Source organism: Lathyrus oleraceus, chromosome 1 (assembly GCF_024323335.1).
Source record: "Lathyrus oleraceus cultivar Zhongwan6 chromosome 1, CAAS_Psat_ZW6_1.0, whole genome shotgun sequence".
Taxonomy (NCBI): domain Eukaryota; kingdom Viridiplantae; phylum Streptophyta; class Magnoliopsida; order Fabales; family Fabaceae; genus Lathyrus; species Lathyrus oleraceus.
In genome coordinates, this window is record NC_066579.1 from 257,842,515 (window position 1) to 257,859,675 (window position 17,161).

Consider the following 17,161-nt stretch of genomic DNA (forward strand, 5'->3'; position numbering starts at 1 on the left):
ATATACTATAATAATAATAATAATTATTATTATTATTATTATTATTTTTTATTTTATTTTTGAAAATTTCAAATAATAGATAATATATTATAATTATTCTCATATTTATAAAATATTACTTTTAGTCATTATTTAGTAACAAATATTTGTCTATCTTGTGTATATTTTATATCATAAATTCTAATTGATTATCATTTTAAAGATATAAAATAATATTAAGTGTCTCAATTATTTAGTTGTAAATATATGTCTTGTGTTTAAATTATATGCTCCAACAACTCTTTAGTGACTTATTTTTAATAAAATGTTACAATTTTAAAATGTGAAAATATTTAGTAAATATATTATAATTTTTCTATTGATGATTTATAAAAAAATTAATGTTACTAATTATTTAGTAGCAAATATTTTTCATGTGTTTATTTTTGTATTTAATTATTGTATATGAAAGGATTAAAGCTTTGGCGAAGAAGAAAACATGAAAACACTTTTGACCTACTTTTTCATCTTCTTTTACATTTGATTTTGCCATATTAGACACCCACTCTCAAATCATATTCCTTGAAACGAACGTTACTTCAGTGGTAGTGAGTAGCAGCGTGGTCACAAAACCTACTAGTAACAAAACTCGTGGTCACAAAACCTATTAGTAATAAAACATTTGCACTAAGCGATGAACAATGTATGCAACATTATGTTGAGGCAGCTCTATGTTCCATGCGTCAAGGGTGATCACATTGCCATCTATATTCTTGAGGAAGAATATATTTTCGGTATTGAAGCCTAGAAAAATAACCTTCATGGAAGGATCATTTAGCCCAAAGGCTCCACGTCATTAACAGTAGTTAACTTGCACGCCAAATTATCTGAACTTTGGACCTCAATTGGAAAATGGGGGTAACATCATTAAGCAAAGGATTCTTCAAGTTCTCCTTCTCCTACTTGAAAGATGTTAGAAGAATTAGGTCAGTAAATTTTTGGAATGTAAATCATGAGACTCTGAAACTCTTCCTCTTGACCAGGGATTTCACCTATTCTACTATCAATCAAACTTCAAAACAAATACAGATTCATATTCTTGGTTTATCGTAGAAATATTAGAGATCTAAAATTAATTTCTCTATTGCTAGTCGCATTGGTACTCCAATTTGTATATACTTGTTATACCCCCAAAATTTGCCCTCCCTTTTTGCTTGTCATCTAACCTATGACTTGAGGTTCATCTGTACCCACTCATGCTTTATTCATGTGCATCCTTCATTCATGATTAACACTTGCTAACAAGCATCATAGATTCAAGGTTTATGGTTAATGAAAATCAGGGTTTTGCTTAAAGATTGTGGTATGGCTCATCATATGGGATGAAACCCTAGTTTCTTGATTCTCTGGGACCTTGACCCATGAAGTCTACACCATGATGTTCATCTGTGCATCCTAACCCTAATTCTTGATTTTGATCTTATGAGATCTTGTGTTTGACCTTTTGTGCATTGACTTGACTTATGAACCCTAATTGTGGGTTCATGGTTGGGGATGTTGCTTGTGGAGCTTGGTGCTTTGTTTGAAACCCTAATCCCCTTCTATCTTTTGCATTGTGGATTTTGACTACTTTATGTCTAGGATTTTGGATCCATCAAGATTCTTTGGTCAATAAGAGGCTCATTCTCCATTCATCTAGTGATCATATCTTTCATTGCATTGGTGTGTGCTTGATTAAACCTTGACTAATTATTGCATTGATTGATTGGGAGTTGGTCATGGTGTACATACAAATCAAGTGAAGTCTTACTTGAACTTTGAACCACCATTACAACTTTTTCATTTCCAACACATGAACCATAAAAACCAATCAATATTCAACCATTCCAATTTCAAATACAACAAAACAATTTCCAAACCATAACATGTTATACAACATTTCATACCAGGAAGTGGAATTTAGAAGTGGAATTTTGCTTGAATTTTGAATCACAAGTTAAGTTACATTACATAAACATTGTTTGACATAAATTATTATAAGTGAGTTTTTTTCCCATTACAACATAAAACAACAAGCTAATCCATGTCCTAATTTTATTACATCATGTTGGCACCATCCCATGCTATTAGATAGCTCGAATCGAGAGGGAAGAAGCTTGGAATTTGGGAAGCCCGTCATTGATCTCCCAGTGTGTTATACATCGCCACTTGGTCATCCAATCACATGACCCATCCTGCAAGAAAATAGTCCACGATTTAGTAATCATTTGACACTTGATGCATTGCCATATCTAGCCTAATTAACTTCAAATTGCATCTGGAAGTCCAGCTGGCAGTGACATTTTCATTTCAACAGGAAGGCAAATCATCATTGAAAGCAATTAACATTTATCTATTCATAAACATGACTAACAAAATATTAGCATTCTTTCTCCTATCAAACAGCATTCAGTGGCAATTTAGCATTACATAGGCAGTGTTATATTCTACTCACAAACCACATGGCAAAAGCAACATCAAAACATACAAATACCAATCGGAATATACCTTCATAACCATGGTACTGCAACAAGTGAACACAATAGATTGCAGGCTAGCCAATACAATCTAGTTCCAAGCATACATCAGTTCCTAGCAGCCACGACATCGACAATCAATTCCACAGAAAAAAAATCAGTTCAACCCTGCATAAGGAGAAGTAGAATCACGACTTAATTTTCATCTGCATAATTCCAAGAACACAAAATAGTTCCAAGAACACGAAATAGTTCCAAAGGCACTCCATCACTAATTAATTAATTACGCAGTGAGCTAATTCCATATTTCTAACTGAACTTAATACAAAAAAAAAACTGCCGAGTAATGCGGAAATAGTTCACAACTTAATTATAAGTGGAAAAATCATAATTCTAACCAGCATACATTCATAACAGAAAATCCACTGACAAACATCATCCAACTAACCTGCACTATCAGCTCATAGTAGCTCAATCATATCCTGCATCTAATAACCACCAATTCATTGAAATTAACTCAAATAATATTCAAATGATTCCATTCAATTACATATCACAAACTACGTATTTCCAGCTCACACAAAAATCATAACAGAGTTCATAAACTAACAAATCTAATAGAAGTTTTCCAATGACTAACTAACATTCAGTTGACTAACCAAAATCATAACTGAGATTTCTAACAGATTTTAACTACTAACAAACTTACCTTATGAAATTTAAAAGAGTTAAATATTGCCCTAATAGCTGCACAATTACCCGATTCAGTTAGCCATTCTCGGCTCTATAAATTCCTCAATCATCATTCATTCATCTCTCTCCACCAGTATCACAAAATCTCAGAATAGAAAAGAGAAACGCAACGCACATTTCGCAAGAGGCTCGAACTCTCACTCTCTTTCAGGCTTCGGCATCCCCTTCAATCTTCATCTTCCACAGGATTCTGAGACATTCATCACCTCCATTTCGAGCTTCCAAACCGAGCTCTGCTATCCTCGCATAACAACCACACAACTTGGTTATCAGCAATGAACGACAACGCCACCGCAATAGCAGAACACCCAAGAAGAAGAAGGGATTGAAATCAGCGGGAGAAGAAGCGCTTCAAACCTGGTTGCAATGGGAACTCCAAATCTGGTGAGTTTTCTCAACTTCGATTTTGTTCTTCATTGTTTATGTGAGCGCGAGCCAACTGAATTGGATGGTTGATGTTGAGCTCGAGCCGTTAATGGATGATTGGAAGTCGCGATTCTTCTTCGCTCGTGGGGATTCATATTCGAAGGAGATGAAGCCATGAACGGCCATGAAGAATGCATTGCCGCTTTTGGAAAGAAGTGTTTTCCTTCTTCTCATTCTATTGCTCGCGTTGGACCCGGGTACATGGTGAAGATTTTGCACCTCCCTCTCAATGCAGATTGGCATTGGGGCTGGGACTTCCAGGCCCCGCCAGTTGGCTGCTTCCTGCGCCCTAGAGGCCCATCCCCGTTCTTTTTGTTTTTATTTTTTGTTGTTGTTTGATTAATTTGAATTAATTTGATTAGTTTGAATTAATTAGATTACAATTAGGAATATTAGTTCAATTAGATATTAAGATTATACTAGTTAGAGGATTATGATTTAATTAGTATAATTAGGATTTTAAATCTTGATTAACTTAATTAGGATAATAGAATTTTTTTAGAATATTAGTTTAATTAGACATAGTAGAAATTAATTAGTTTAATTAGATTTTTTTAGAAAGTTAGAATTAATTAGAATAGATTATATTCATTTGAGCTTAATAAGAGTTTTCATTGTTAAAAATTAATTCAATATCAATAAGTTGTTAATAATGATCATTTTATCCTTAGGGTTTAGAACAACTTGATTTGCATGCTCCCTTAGTTTATGACTAATGGGAATCTTCTAGTTGTTTGATTAATCCTTTAGATTATTTTGTATATGATTCAATTCATTTTCAATTAATTTCTCCCGATTGATTCAGTTGATCAAAGTTTGCTTTGACCAATTAAATCCTTTGACTATGCTCAATTCATCAAGCCTATTCAAGTGATCAAAAGACTTTTGATCACTTGATAGGGTAAGTCCATTGTTCAAGCAGTACTGGATGTTGGATCTCAAGAGTTGTACAAGACTTCAAAATTGAAAGATCAAAGATCAAGATTCAAGATTCAAGACTTCATTCAAATCAGTACAAGACAGATTGGACTACTATTCAAGCACAACAAAGGTGTATTCAACACTTGTCAATCATGAGCCAAGTTGTGTGCCATGAGCCTTAAGTAGTAAAGAAGGAGTGAGAGTGGAGAACTTATCCTCATTCTGAATATCTTTGGGTACGAAACGAATGACCCAATTGCTCATTGTATTCACCTATATTTATAAACTTTAGCATTATTTGATTCAACTTGATTATCAAGTCTTCTTTCTTCAAATACAATCATTCATCACAGAAAGCTGCAAGGAAATTCAACTCCAACACTAATTAGTTATGATGTAAATTGCACGTCATGAGCCTTAAGTAGTAGAGAAGGAGTGAGAGTGGAGAATCCCTATCCTTATTTTGAATATCTTTAGGTACATGACAAATGACCTAGTTGCTCATTGTATTCGCCTCTATTCATAGACTTTAGTGTAATTTAAATTGAATGATTGATAAGGCTTTCTACACAAATATGGGATGCAGACTAAAGACCAGACCCCAACCTTCCAGGGTTTTTTTTCTTTCCCTTTTGTTCTCTCTCAGTAAAACTAAACCATTTTGTGAATAAACTCAAAAACAATTAACAATACGATTAGGATTGTATGCTACGAGCCTTAAGCAATGGATAATGGATGAGAGTGGAGAATACCTATCCTCATTCTGAATATCTTTGGGTATGAGACGAATGATTCAGTTGCTCACTGTATTCACCTTCATTCATAGACTTTAGTATGATTCAAATCATGACTTTCTTTTCAGAATAAAAGAAAACTCACCTCATCAAACTCAACTTTGTCTTTAGGCTTCATTTTTAGTTTAAAACCTTTTTATAAAGGACGTGTTACTTTCATTCTACCGTGAATGACGTTTAAGCTTCCATGTGCGAGCAAGCAATGTTTAACTGCTAGCGTGCGATCCGAGTTCATCCGTTCTACCACAAGCAGACAAAAGCTTAAAACTCCAATGCTTGAGCATACAAGCAAGTTGACAATAGAACGTGAACGTTAATACTGTTCATTAAAAAAAACTAACGCATCCATCTTAGTTCCACGAACTACGGAGCTTTGATTTCCTCATTGCACGAATGAGTATCCATAGGCACGAGGGCCCAAATACTTGGTGATCACAATTATTTATTACCTTTTTTCACATCTAATTATTAACCCCTTTTCACCCTTTCGCAAGTAATTTTTAGATGGTAACACCCATTCTTGCAAAGAACATTCAAAACGGTTCCCGTTGAGTACAACAGATGTGACGAATTCTAATAATTTTCCCTTGCATAATTGACATCCTTACCCTTTTCTCTTTCCCCCGGGTTTTATCGAACCCTTTGGGAATAAATAAAGTTCGATGGCGACTCTGTTGTATCTTTGAGCATACGATGCGCTCGGATATAATTTGCGTAGCTTCAGCTGGCGACTCTATTGGGGAACCCTTTTCCTAGGTAGCTCGAGCCCAGTTTTGTTTGCTTTCTTTGCGTGCTTTGGGTGTTTATCTTTATCGCTTTACTCGCTTTCTTTATGTTATTTATTGCATTACTGTACTACTTTAAATATTCATGTGTTGTTGTATTCTGGATATTATCTGCCATATTATCTATTGGGATGGGATGATACTATATGAGATAAGCTCTACACATGAGCTTGAGTATACACACGGGATAGACTCGTGGATAGTCGTGTCGGCCTACGTTTTGCACATCGGGTTGTCATGAGAACCACACCCAAACTAGATTCACTTGGAAGTATTTTTATCCTGCGAGAATTCGCTACGGCAGGGTATTTTCATTTGAGTCGATGACTCTAGGAGACCTTTTAGGGACCACCTTTGAGGAGTAGTACACACATGCGAGAGGGGCTATTAGGTTTTTCTGCAGGAAACCAAGACCATTCATACCATTGATCTCTTATATATGTCGGATCTTTAATCCTATATTGAGTTACATGGACAGGTTATTTTATCCAGATTTCTCAGATTATATCAGACTTTTGATCCTATACTGAGTTACATGGAAAGGTTACCCAGATTTTCTAGGTCATGTCAGACCTTTGATCTTATACTGTGTGATATGGTCAGGTTATCCAGAATCTCCAAATTATACTGAGTTGTTGAATCTATGATGCTTGCATACCATTACATCATTTTGAAATTAATTTTTTCATGTACATTTCCAGGGAATTCAAGAGGCAAGTCATTGTTTGAGTGACCAGTAGAGAATGGATCCTACCAGAAGAAGCATGTATAGCTACAAGTTTGAGGAACCTCCATTGAAAACCCTGAGAGGATTGGGAGCTCATTTGGTTCTTGACAACAAAGAGAATTTCAAGAAGACCTACGGTAATCTCCTGGGTATTCTTAACACCGAAGTCAATATAACAATTGTTCATACTCTGGTACAATTCTATGACCCTCCATTGAGATGCTTCACGTTCCAGGACTATCAGTTGGCTCCAACTTTTGAGGAATATTCACACATTTTGGGGATTGAGATTCAGGGTCAGGTTCTGTTTGTCCGTACAAAGGAGCTTCTTAAGTCTCAACATCTAGCTGAAGTCCTTCACATGGGGAAGAAGGAAGTAGAACTTAACCTTAAACCTAAGGGTGGGACCCATGGTTTTGCCTTGAAGTTTCTGGTTGACAAGGTTGTTACCTTTGCTGAAGATGAAAGTTTGAGTGCCTTTAATATTATTTTTGCTTTGATCATATACGGAATTGTACTGTTCCCGAATATGGAAGACTTTATGGATTTGGCTTTTATATATCTCTTCATGGCCAAGAACCCTATTCCTACTCTTCTTGCTGAAACTTATTATTCTATCCACGTGAGAATCAGAAAAGGAAAGGAACCATCGTGTGTTGTATACCCTTGATATATAGATGGTTTATTTCGTATTGTCGCAACCTGAAAAATACAGTGCGCGAAAAAAAAAACAACCGGCGAAAGAAAAAGACAGAAGAGTCGCCACCGTGCGTTATTCATCCCAAAGGAGGGAAAGGAAACGCTCGAAGTAAACCTGAAAAAGGAAAGGACAAGACGGGGTCTCGCAACCAAATCTTGGGTTCGGGAGTCGGTTATGCGAAGGGAAGGTATTAGCACCCCTACGCATCCATAGTACTCTACGGGATCCACTTTTGTGGTTTTTGTCTAAAGGGTGTGGGTTTACCTAATGTGCTTATTTACTAAAAAGGTTAAGAGAAATGACTCGCGCGGATGTCGCATCCACTGCATACGTATCTCATATGAATATGAGAATTAGAGTCTTCGTAGCTCGGCTTACCTATGGGTTGGGGGGATGTGTGCTCGCTAAGACATCGCGTCTTATGCCTACGTATCTCATCTGGAATGAGAATCAGAGCAAGCTGTAGTTCGGCTAACTACGGGGTTATGGAGTGGGTTTTGGATGAACGACGTTACTACGCAATCTACCGGATGCTCGACCTTTGGAGACTTACTCACCTGTAGTAAAAGGAGTAAACGTGTGTTATGGAGAAGAAAAATCAATGAAGGGTTTGTTTGCATTGTAGGAACGCGCATGCAAAAGGGTAATGAGGATAAGACCTCATAGCTCTTAACCCTGGACAAAGGAACCTGCATAAAGTAAACACAAAAACATTGCCTCCTATCGAGGTCTTCCAGCTAGGAAAGCAGTAAAATGCGGGAAAAATGTAAAAGTACCACACGGATAAAGATCCGAAGTAACAGCAGTTAGAGGAATGGGAAACCCAGGGATCCTTCCAAGCTAAACACCATCAAAGAAAGTGAGTCAGTACAGGTAATCGGAATGAAACCTCCAGGGGGTATCCCACAAATAAAGTGGAAAACCACGCAAGTTATCCCTGCAAAAGTCATGTGAGCCCTCACAAAAACTCAACAAACAGGTTAGAGACAAAAAAATAGGGTAATCAAGGGTTGCCCCCAAATCAAAATGTAACCACATGAATAATTCCATCAAAATTCACAAAAAGCTCACAAAAAGCAACCAAGGGTAGGAGGCCTAAACCTCTTGTCAAACACATGCATCAAAAGGGTATCAAATTCACCCATAATACCTCATACATTTAGAGCATTCAAATTAAAGGCATAAAGATGATGGATATAGGGCAAACCTGATTGGAGAGCTTGATTGAAATTGAGTTGCATCCGTGAGGTTTACCAAACAATCTTTAGGGTTTATGTGAGGCGGAGTGAACTTCTCAGGGCTGCCTGAAGGTCGCTGCAGAGTAGTTCCTAGGTTTCCTTCTCTCAAAATCTTTCTCTAGTGAATCTCCCAGAGTAACTCCAAGTGTGTTTTCCTCTACTGAAACTTCAGTATTTATAGACTGATTTTCATGGGTAGTGGGCTCAAATGAGGGAGACCCAAGTCCAAAAAAAATTTGTTATATTTTATTTATTTATTTAATTAATTTTATTTATTTATTTATTTTTAACTTCTTTTTTTTTCTTTTTTTTTTCTTTTTTTTTTCTTTTTTTTTTCATTTTTTTTCCAGGAAAAATGAAGGGTAAATTTTGGGGTATTACAGCTGCCCCTATTCAATCAACTGGAGACCCGGAAAGAAGATGGCAGCTGCTTTCGTACTTTCGAGGTATCAAGGGATTGAATACAATAAAAGCCCAAAAATTTGCACTGAAGTGAAGTGAAGTAACAATGTCTGTCAGAATCGGCAAAGAGGTGGTCTTGAAAGAAGAATCCGTCTGGTACGGTGAGAGTCAGTCTGAATATCGAAAAAGAATGTTAAACTGGATACCAAAATAAATGGTAACACAGAAATAACCATGGCCTGAATGCCGCTCATCAGTCTGAATACTGGAAAGGACTTCGATCTGAACATCGGAAAATTGGCCTGAATGCCACAAGTCGCATCGACCTGAACGTCGGAAACTTCTTCGATCTGAACATCGGAAAGACTTGGCCTGAATGCCACTTCGATCTGAATATCGGGAAAACTGGCCTGAATGCCACTTCGGTCTGGATACCGGAAAACTGGCCTGAATGCCACTTCGGTCTGGATACCGGAAAACTGGCCTGAATGCCACTTCGGTCTGGATACCGGAAAACTTCATGCCTGTCAGCATCGGCAGAAATATGGAAAGAAAATAGAGGCGACGCATGGGCCAATGACACTTGCTGGGGATAACCAAGGTGGGTCATGAACAATCTTCAGTCTGAGTACTGGAAACAACTTCTAGCTTATCACTTGGGATACCGAGAATGTTTTATGCTTACATGCGTATGTTTGAATCTTTCAATGGCGTAATGCTCCATGAAAATGGAAATGCTACGCGATTTGGGAGGATGCAATGCAATATGATTCTACATGCAGGGATGCAAAATGCTGGGTAGAATGCCAAGCTGAGGCAAGGGGATCTACTGGGGAAATGATCACCATCTTCTGGACCCTGGCAAGGCTGTTGGAGATGCACAGCACAAAGAATTCTGTGGGGAAATGACCCGCCACACGGTGTTCTAGCAATGACGAAATACCGAGATTCTGACTGGGGAGAGAACGATATTGAACACCTGCTGTTGGGGAAAGCGATAGTGGTTCTGGCAACCACGATCTGCGAGAGATGACTCAACAGGGGAAGCAAACACTGATACGGTACCGAGGTTCTGCTTCAAGGAAAGAAACCATGGATCTGGGATTGGGATTATCGATCTGGCCTCGAACTCTAAGGAGCAGTCACTTCTGCTGGAAAGATACAGTCTGGCACTGTCAACTCCGCTGGGGATATATAGTCTGGCACTGTCAACTCTACTGGGGAGTGTATGTCCTGAAACAAACGCTTGGGGAAGTACAGTGGTGAGAACCTGCTGGGGATTGAAGAATTCAACACTCTGATCAGCTCTGCAGGGGTAAGACACCGGATTCGTCTGTTGGCGACTTCACTGGGGAAGATATTCACGATCATCTGCAGGGGATTTTAAGGAAATGCCCCGAGGGTATCTGTTCTGAATAGACGATCCAAAGCACTTAAAATTTATAACAATTTTAAATGTTTATTAAGCATGTACCTGTAAAGCCCTTATGTGTCATGATGCAATGTTTATCAAAAATTCGGACGTCATTTTTGCAAACAAAACAGTAAAATGAAAATGAAAACAGAGATATACCGAATAACATGATTTTATTGATTGAATGGCCTCTGAATAGGCATTTACATCAGGAAGCAATCCCTGGAAAGAGGTAATCGCACAAAAGATAAAAACAGAAATTAATCTAATGGCAATGTGAAATGGATTTCTATTGGGTTCCAATTCTGTTATGACTTGCCCGTCTTCAAGATCCTCCAGATGATCCGCCTTCTGAAAAGGTGATTGGACTGTTTCCTACCTTTCGAAAATTTCCAGTCATCGACATGAGATGAGATTCAGAACTAACTCAGAACGCAGTCATTCGCTTAACCCCTAACTTTTGCCTGGATCGCCCTTTTCGGGTTTTCAATCCACCGGGATACCCATTTTTGCCTAAGTTGCCTTTTCAGGTTTTCAACTTACCGGGTGTACGATCTTTTCATTTTTAATCCCTAATTTTTGCCCGAACCTTTTCATTTTCTTGGTTCGTCGGGATGCCCATTTTTGCCTGGACTATTCTTTTTACTGTCTAGCGGGTCTATTTTATGCGAAGTATTTTTTAACTGCGTCTGAGTTCACAGGGGAAGTGAAGTTTTCACCATCCATAGTTGCAAGCATTAAGGCCCCACCATCAAAAACCTTGGTGACAATATACGGTCCATCATAGTTAGGAGTCCACTTGCCCCTGTGATCTGTCTGAGGAGGAAGGATCCTTTTCAACACTAAATCTCCGACTTGGAAACAACGAGGACGCACTTTCTGATCAAAGGCTCTCTTCATCCGACTCTGATACAACTGCACATGACAAATGGCTGCCATTCGCTTCTCTTCGATAAGACTCAACTCATTGAACCTTGTCCGAATCCATTCGGCTTCATCTAACTTGACATCCAAAAAGACTCTTAGAGAAGGAATCTCCACTTCAACAGGTAGGACTGCTTCCATACCATACACCAGGGAGTAAGGGGTTGCCCCGGTCGATGTACGTACTGAAGTGCGGTACCCATGCAAGGCGAAAGGTAGCATCTCATGCCAATCTCTGTACGTGACGACCATCTTCTGCACAATCTTCTTTATGTTCTTATTTGCCGCCTCAACAGCGCCGTTCATCTTAGGGCGGTAAGGGGAAGAATTGTGATGCTGAATGTTGAAGTTCTGGCACAACTCCTTCATCATTTTGTTGTTGAGATTAGAACCATTATCAGTAATGATTCTTTCGGGAATCCCATAGCGACAAATGATTTCTTTCTTGATGAAACGGGCAACCACATGTCTGGTGACATTCGCGAACGACGTTGCCTCGACCCACTTGGTGAAATAGTCGATGGCAACAAGGATGAAGCGATGCCCATTGGAAGCAGTCAGCTCAATCTTTCCAATCATGTCAATACCCCACATAGAAAACGGCCACGGCGAAGACATCACATTCAGAGGATTCGGCGGTACATGCACCTTATCAGCATAAATATGGCATTTATGACACTTCCGAGCATATTTGAAGCAATCTGATTCCCTGGTCATCCAGTAATAACCCGCTCTCAAAAATTTCTTAGCCATTGCATGTCCGCCGGCATGAGTACCGAAGGAACCTTCATGAACTTCCTGCATTAACATGTCCGCCTCGTGTCTGTCCACGCATCTGAGCAAAACCATGTCGAAGTTCCTCTTATACAGCACATCGTCTTTGTTCAAGAAGAAACTGCCTGCCAATCTTCTCAAAGTCTTTCTGTCGTTGTTGGATACCCCTGCAGGGTACTCTCGATTCTTCAGAAAGCACTTGATATCGTGATACCAAGGCTTGTCATCGACTACCAGTTCAGCAGCAAACACATATGCGGCCCTGTCAAGGCACATCACATCGATCCTGGGAGCATGGTTCCAGCGAATTACCTTGATCATGGAGGATAGAGTAGCAAGTGCGTCTGCCATCTGGCTCTCATCACGAGGTATATGATACAATTTTACTGTTGTGAAGAAAGTCAACAGTCTTCTCGTGTAGTCTCTGTAGGGGACCAGAGTGGGCTGGAGAGTATTCCAATCACCATTCACTTGATTGATCACCAGAGCTGAATCTCCGAAGATGTCCAAAGTCTTGATTCTCAAATCAATGGCTTGCTCAATACCCAAGATACAGGCCTCGTACTCAGCTTCATTATTTGTGCACTCAAAATTCAAACGAGCGGTGAAAGGTATGTGGGCACCTTTCGGAGTTGTAATGACAGCACCAATTCCACTTCCTCTAGCATTGACAGCCCCATCAAACAACAAAGTCCACTTTTCGTTTGGATCAGGTCCCTCCTCAACAACTGGCTCTTCACAGTCTTTCATCTTGAGGAACATGATGTCTTCATCAGGGAATTCAAACTTCATCGGCTCATAATCATCAACCGGCTGCTCGGCAAGGTAGTCTGACAGAATACTACCTTTGATGGCCTTCTGTGACGTGTACTGAATATCATACTCTGTTAAAATCATTTGCCAACGAGCGACCCTTCCGGTGAGAGCTGGCTTCTCGAATATGTATTTCACTGGATCCATCTTAGAAATCAACAAGGTAGTATGGTTCAACATATACTGCCTCAGTCGGCGAGCAGCCCAGGCCAAAGCACAGCAAGTTTTCTCAAGCTGCGAATATCTGGCTTTACAGTCGGTAAACTTTTTTCTAAGGTAGTATATGGCATGCTCTTTTCGACCAGACTCGTCATGCTGTCCCAATACACACCCCATCGAGTTCTCAGTCACTGATAGGTACATTATCAGAGGTCTCCCAGGAACTGGAGGTATAAGGATCGGAGGTTTCTGTAGATACTCTTTTATCTTCTCGAAAGCCCTTTGACAATCTTCATTCCACCTGATAGCTTGATCTTTCCTCAGCAATTTGAAAATTGGCTCACACGTGGTTGTTAGGTGAGAGATGAACCTTGCAATGTAGTTCAACCTCCCTAAGAAACTACGGACTTGCTTCTCTGTTCTTGGCTCTGGCATTTCCTGTATCGCTTTTACTTTGTCGGGATCCACCTCAATCCCTTTTCCAATAACGATAAAACCCAGCAATTTTCCCGATCTCACCCCGAAAGTGCACTTGTTCGGGTTAAGTCTCAGTTTGAATTTCCTCAAACGCTCAAACAGTTTCTGCAAATTCACCAAATGTTCTTCTTCTGTCTGAGATTTGGCAATCATATCATCCACATAAACCTCGATTTCATGATGAATCATACCATGGAACAGAGTTACCATAGCTCGTTGATATGTTGCTCCGGCATTTTTCAGACCAAACGGCATCACCTTGTAGCAGAAGGTGCCCCATGGGGTTATGAAAGTTGTCTTTTCCATGTCTTCTGGTGCCATCTTGATTTGGTTATAGCCAGAAAAGCCATCCATGAAGGAGAATACCGAGAACTGAGCTGTATTATCCACCAAAACGTCGATGTGAGGTAATGGGAAATCATCTTTAGGGCTAGCTCTGTTCAGATCCCGGTAGTCGACACACATCCGTACCTTTCCATCCTTCTTAGGTACTGGGACGATGTTTGCAACCCATGGCGGATAATTGGTGACTGCTAGAAACCCTGCATCCAACTGCTTTTGCACTTCTTCCTTTATCTTGACAGCCATCTCTGGTCTTGTTCTTCTGAGCTTCTGCTTGACCGGAGGACAAACTTCTTTGAGAGGCAAGCGGTGTACCACGATGTCTGTGTCCAGCCCAGGCATGTCCTGATAAGACCAGGCGAAGATGTCAACGTATTCTTGCAGCAATTCAATCAGCCCTTTCTTCACATTGTCTTCTAAAGCAGCCCCTATCTTGATTTCTCTCTTGGCATCCTCGGTGCCGAGATTAATCACTTCAACAGACTCTTGATGCGGTTGAATAACCCTTTCCTCTTGTTTTAATAACCTGGTAAGCTCTTCAGGGAGTTCACAGTCTTCATCACCCTCTTCTTCAGCTTGAAAGATTGAATTTTCAAAGTCGAAGCGAGCCATAGCAGAACCGTTATCAATAGGATCCGGTGATGTGCATCTGCATGAGTGATGGTATGTGCTTATGAGTGTGAAAAAAAAGTGGAAACTAAACAAAACATTGCCATTTTTTTATTTTGAAAAACTGCAAAAATAGAAAGACAGGGAACGAAATATTTGAATGCAAAAATACGTCCTTTATTTATGATAAAAATGCAAGTGTCACATAGACGGGCCCTACAATGAGTCATTACGCCCTGGGCGGAACGTAATACTTGGATATGCATGAATAAACAAAGAAAATTACTCTTCAAGAAGAGTGACTTGGATAATCTCTTCAGAAGACCAATTGTTGATGACTTCACCCGGGATCCTCGGACGCACCCAGTTGTCAATGTCACAATCACTATCCCCATCTTCTTCGTTGATTGCAGAGACCTGGCCATATTGGATGACACCCGCACTGGAGAAAGTAATCGGCCCCTGACTATAGCGGTGTATTCGTCGCTATATGATTTATTGATTAAACCATAAGCAAAGTATACAATGAATCGAGTCGCCACCGCACTTTTATTTATCCTAAGGACTGGTTAAAAAGCGAACAAAAACCTAAGAAGTTTTACACGTAGAAAACCAATAAAAGATCAGAGAATCTGGGTAAGGGGTAAATTACGCAATGGGAAGGTGTTAGGCACCCATCACGTCCTAGGTACTCCTAGGGAGCCCTTTTCACACTTGTTGTATAAGAATGTTTATTTGTTTATGACATATTGTGCAAACATGAATGGGATGATGAGAAAAGAATGTACAATTTTATTATTTTTGTGTTTGAACGGATGAACCCGTTGCCTACGTACCTCCCATCAAAGGTAAGGATCAAAACGTCGTAGTTCGGCTAAAAGATTTCCAAAAATTAGTGAGTTCATTTTAAAACACAAGCTCTAAGGCTTTTCATTACCAATGGGAGAAAACTCAACCTGAATCAACAATCCACCATGCGAGGACGGCTCCAACATACTAGTGAGGGGTTAACCCTATAATAAGTATGGAAGACTTACAATCAACTCACTAAGGATAAGGTAAGATTTACATTAACCACTATGGTAATTGAAACCTACGGCTAATGTATGAAAACATATTAACAATGGACAAAGCCACAAAACAATTGAATGGGTGAAGTTAATTGATTATGATTATTCACAAAATGTGGTCAAGGTATGATTAGGATTGATTCAAAGAAGTGTTATGAAATGGAGTTTGAAAAGTCAAGGACTTAGGGTCCAGGTTTCTAATTTGAAAAGACATGAGAATGTTTGCACAACAAGTCAAAATTTTAAAAGCAAAGTGTGAAAAAGTTTAGGACAAAGAGGGTATGGATAATGGAGTGTAAAACTTCTCAGAAAGGTTCACCTCTTGAGATCATATAGAAGATGATTCAAGTGTGTCCTTAGGAATAAAGCAATAGTGCAAGTAAGCAAATAAAAGCAAGGTGATACCGGATGCCATCAATGGACTTATACCAATCTCACAAACAAAAGCGGATACCGGATACCAATAAATGGGTTTACACCAATCTCCTAAAACAAAACAATGATACCGGATGCCATCAATGGACTTATACCAATCTCACAAAGCAAAAGCGGATATCGGATACCAATAAATGGATTTACACCAATCTCCTAAGGTAAAACAAAACTTGGATGTCAGACGCCAATCTATCTGGACTTATACCAACCTCCAAAGGATGATCATAGGAATACAAATGCCAACAACATGGACTTATAATTGCATCCTCACATACAACAAACAAACAATCATTTAGGCAATGGACATGAGTAGCCAAGTGAGATGGTCTTACACTCTACCCCTTCCAAATCATAGGAACAATGGCCAATGAATGGACTTATAGTTGTCCTCAATGGGTAAACTCAAACAAACCACAAGGGTATGAAATGATGATCATGCACTAATGAACAATTAATGATGATAAATGCACAAAGGTATGCAAGCAAACATGTACATATGAAGCAATCAATCAAACAAACAAAGTCATTTAGCACACACTATAACCAAACAATTAGGCTCAATCAAAGGGTTAGACTTAAAAGTCAACTGGAATAGGGTAAATGGTGCTCTTAACCTTGACATTGAGAGCCAAGGTGAAGCAGATGAAAGGATATGAGGGGTGTGCCTCATCACTCTTATCCCTGGTCAGGGAGAGCATTGAATATCAGAAGGTGTGGGAGTTCAGAAAGCTGGAACTCTCTCCACAAGTTAAGGACTCGATAGATCTTGGGTTTTTACTCACTATGCATCAACACATGTGGTGTGAGCAAGGTGAGAGACTCACAGAATAGTAGGAGATAGGCTACATATCTCTTTTGTCTACCAATTGCCTCACATGAGGTCTTTTCCTGCTTGGGGACAAA

The 17,161-nt window shown here is 39.2% G+C and overlaps 1 long non-coding RNA gene across 2 annotated transcripts; it reads right to left on the bottom strand.

Annotated features, from left to right (window-relative positions):
• Positions 1 to 1,932: 1,932 nt before the first annotated feature.
• LOC127129892 (uncharacterized) lies at positions 1,933 to 3,987 on the bottom strand. Of its 2 annotated transcripts, XR_007806401.1 has the most exons (3): positions 3,606 to 3,985; positions 2,527 to 3,481; positions 1,933 to 2,213 (listed from the first exon to the last, which is right to left on the bottom strand). It is a non-coding gene; the product is annotated as an uncharacterized LOC127129892 (long non-coding RNA). The 2 variants fall into 2 exon arrangements; XR_007806400.1 differs by having other exon boundaries at positions 2,527 to 3,987.
• Between the last annotated feature and the right edge of the window lie 13,174 nt (positions 3,988 to 17,161).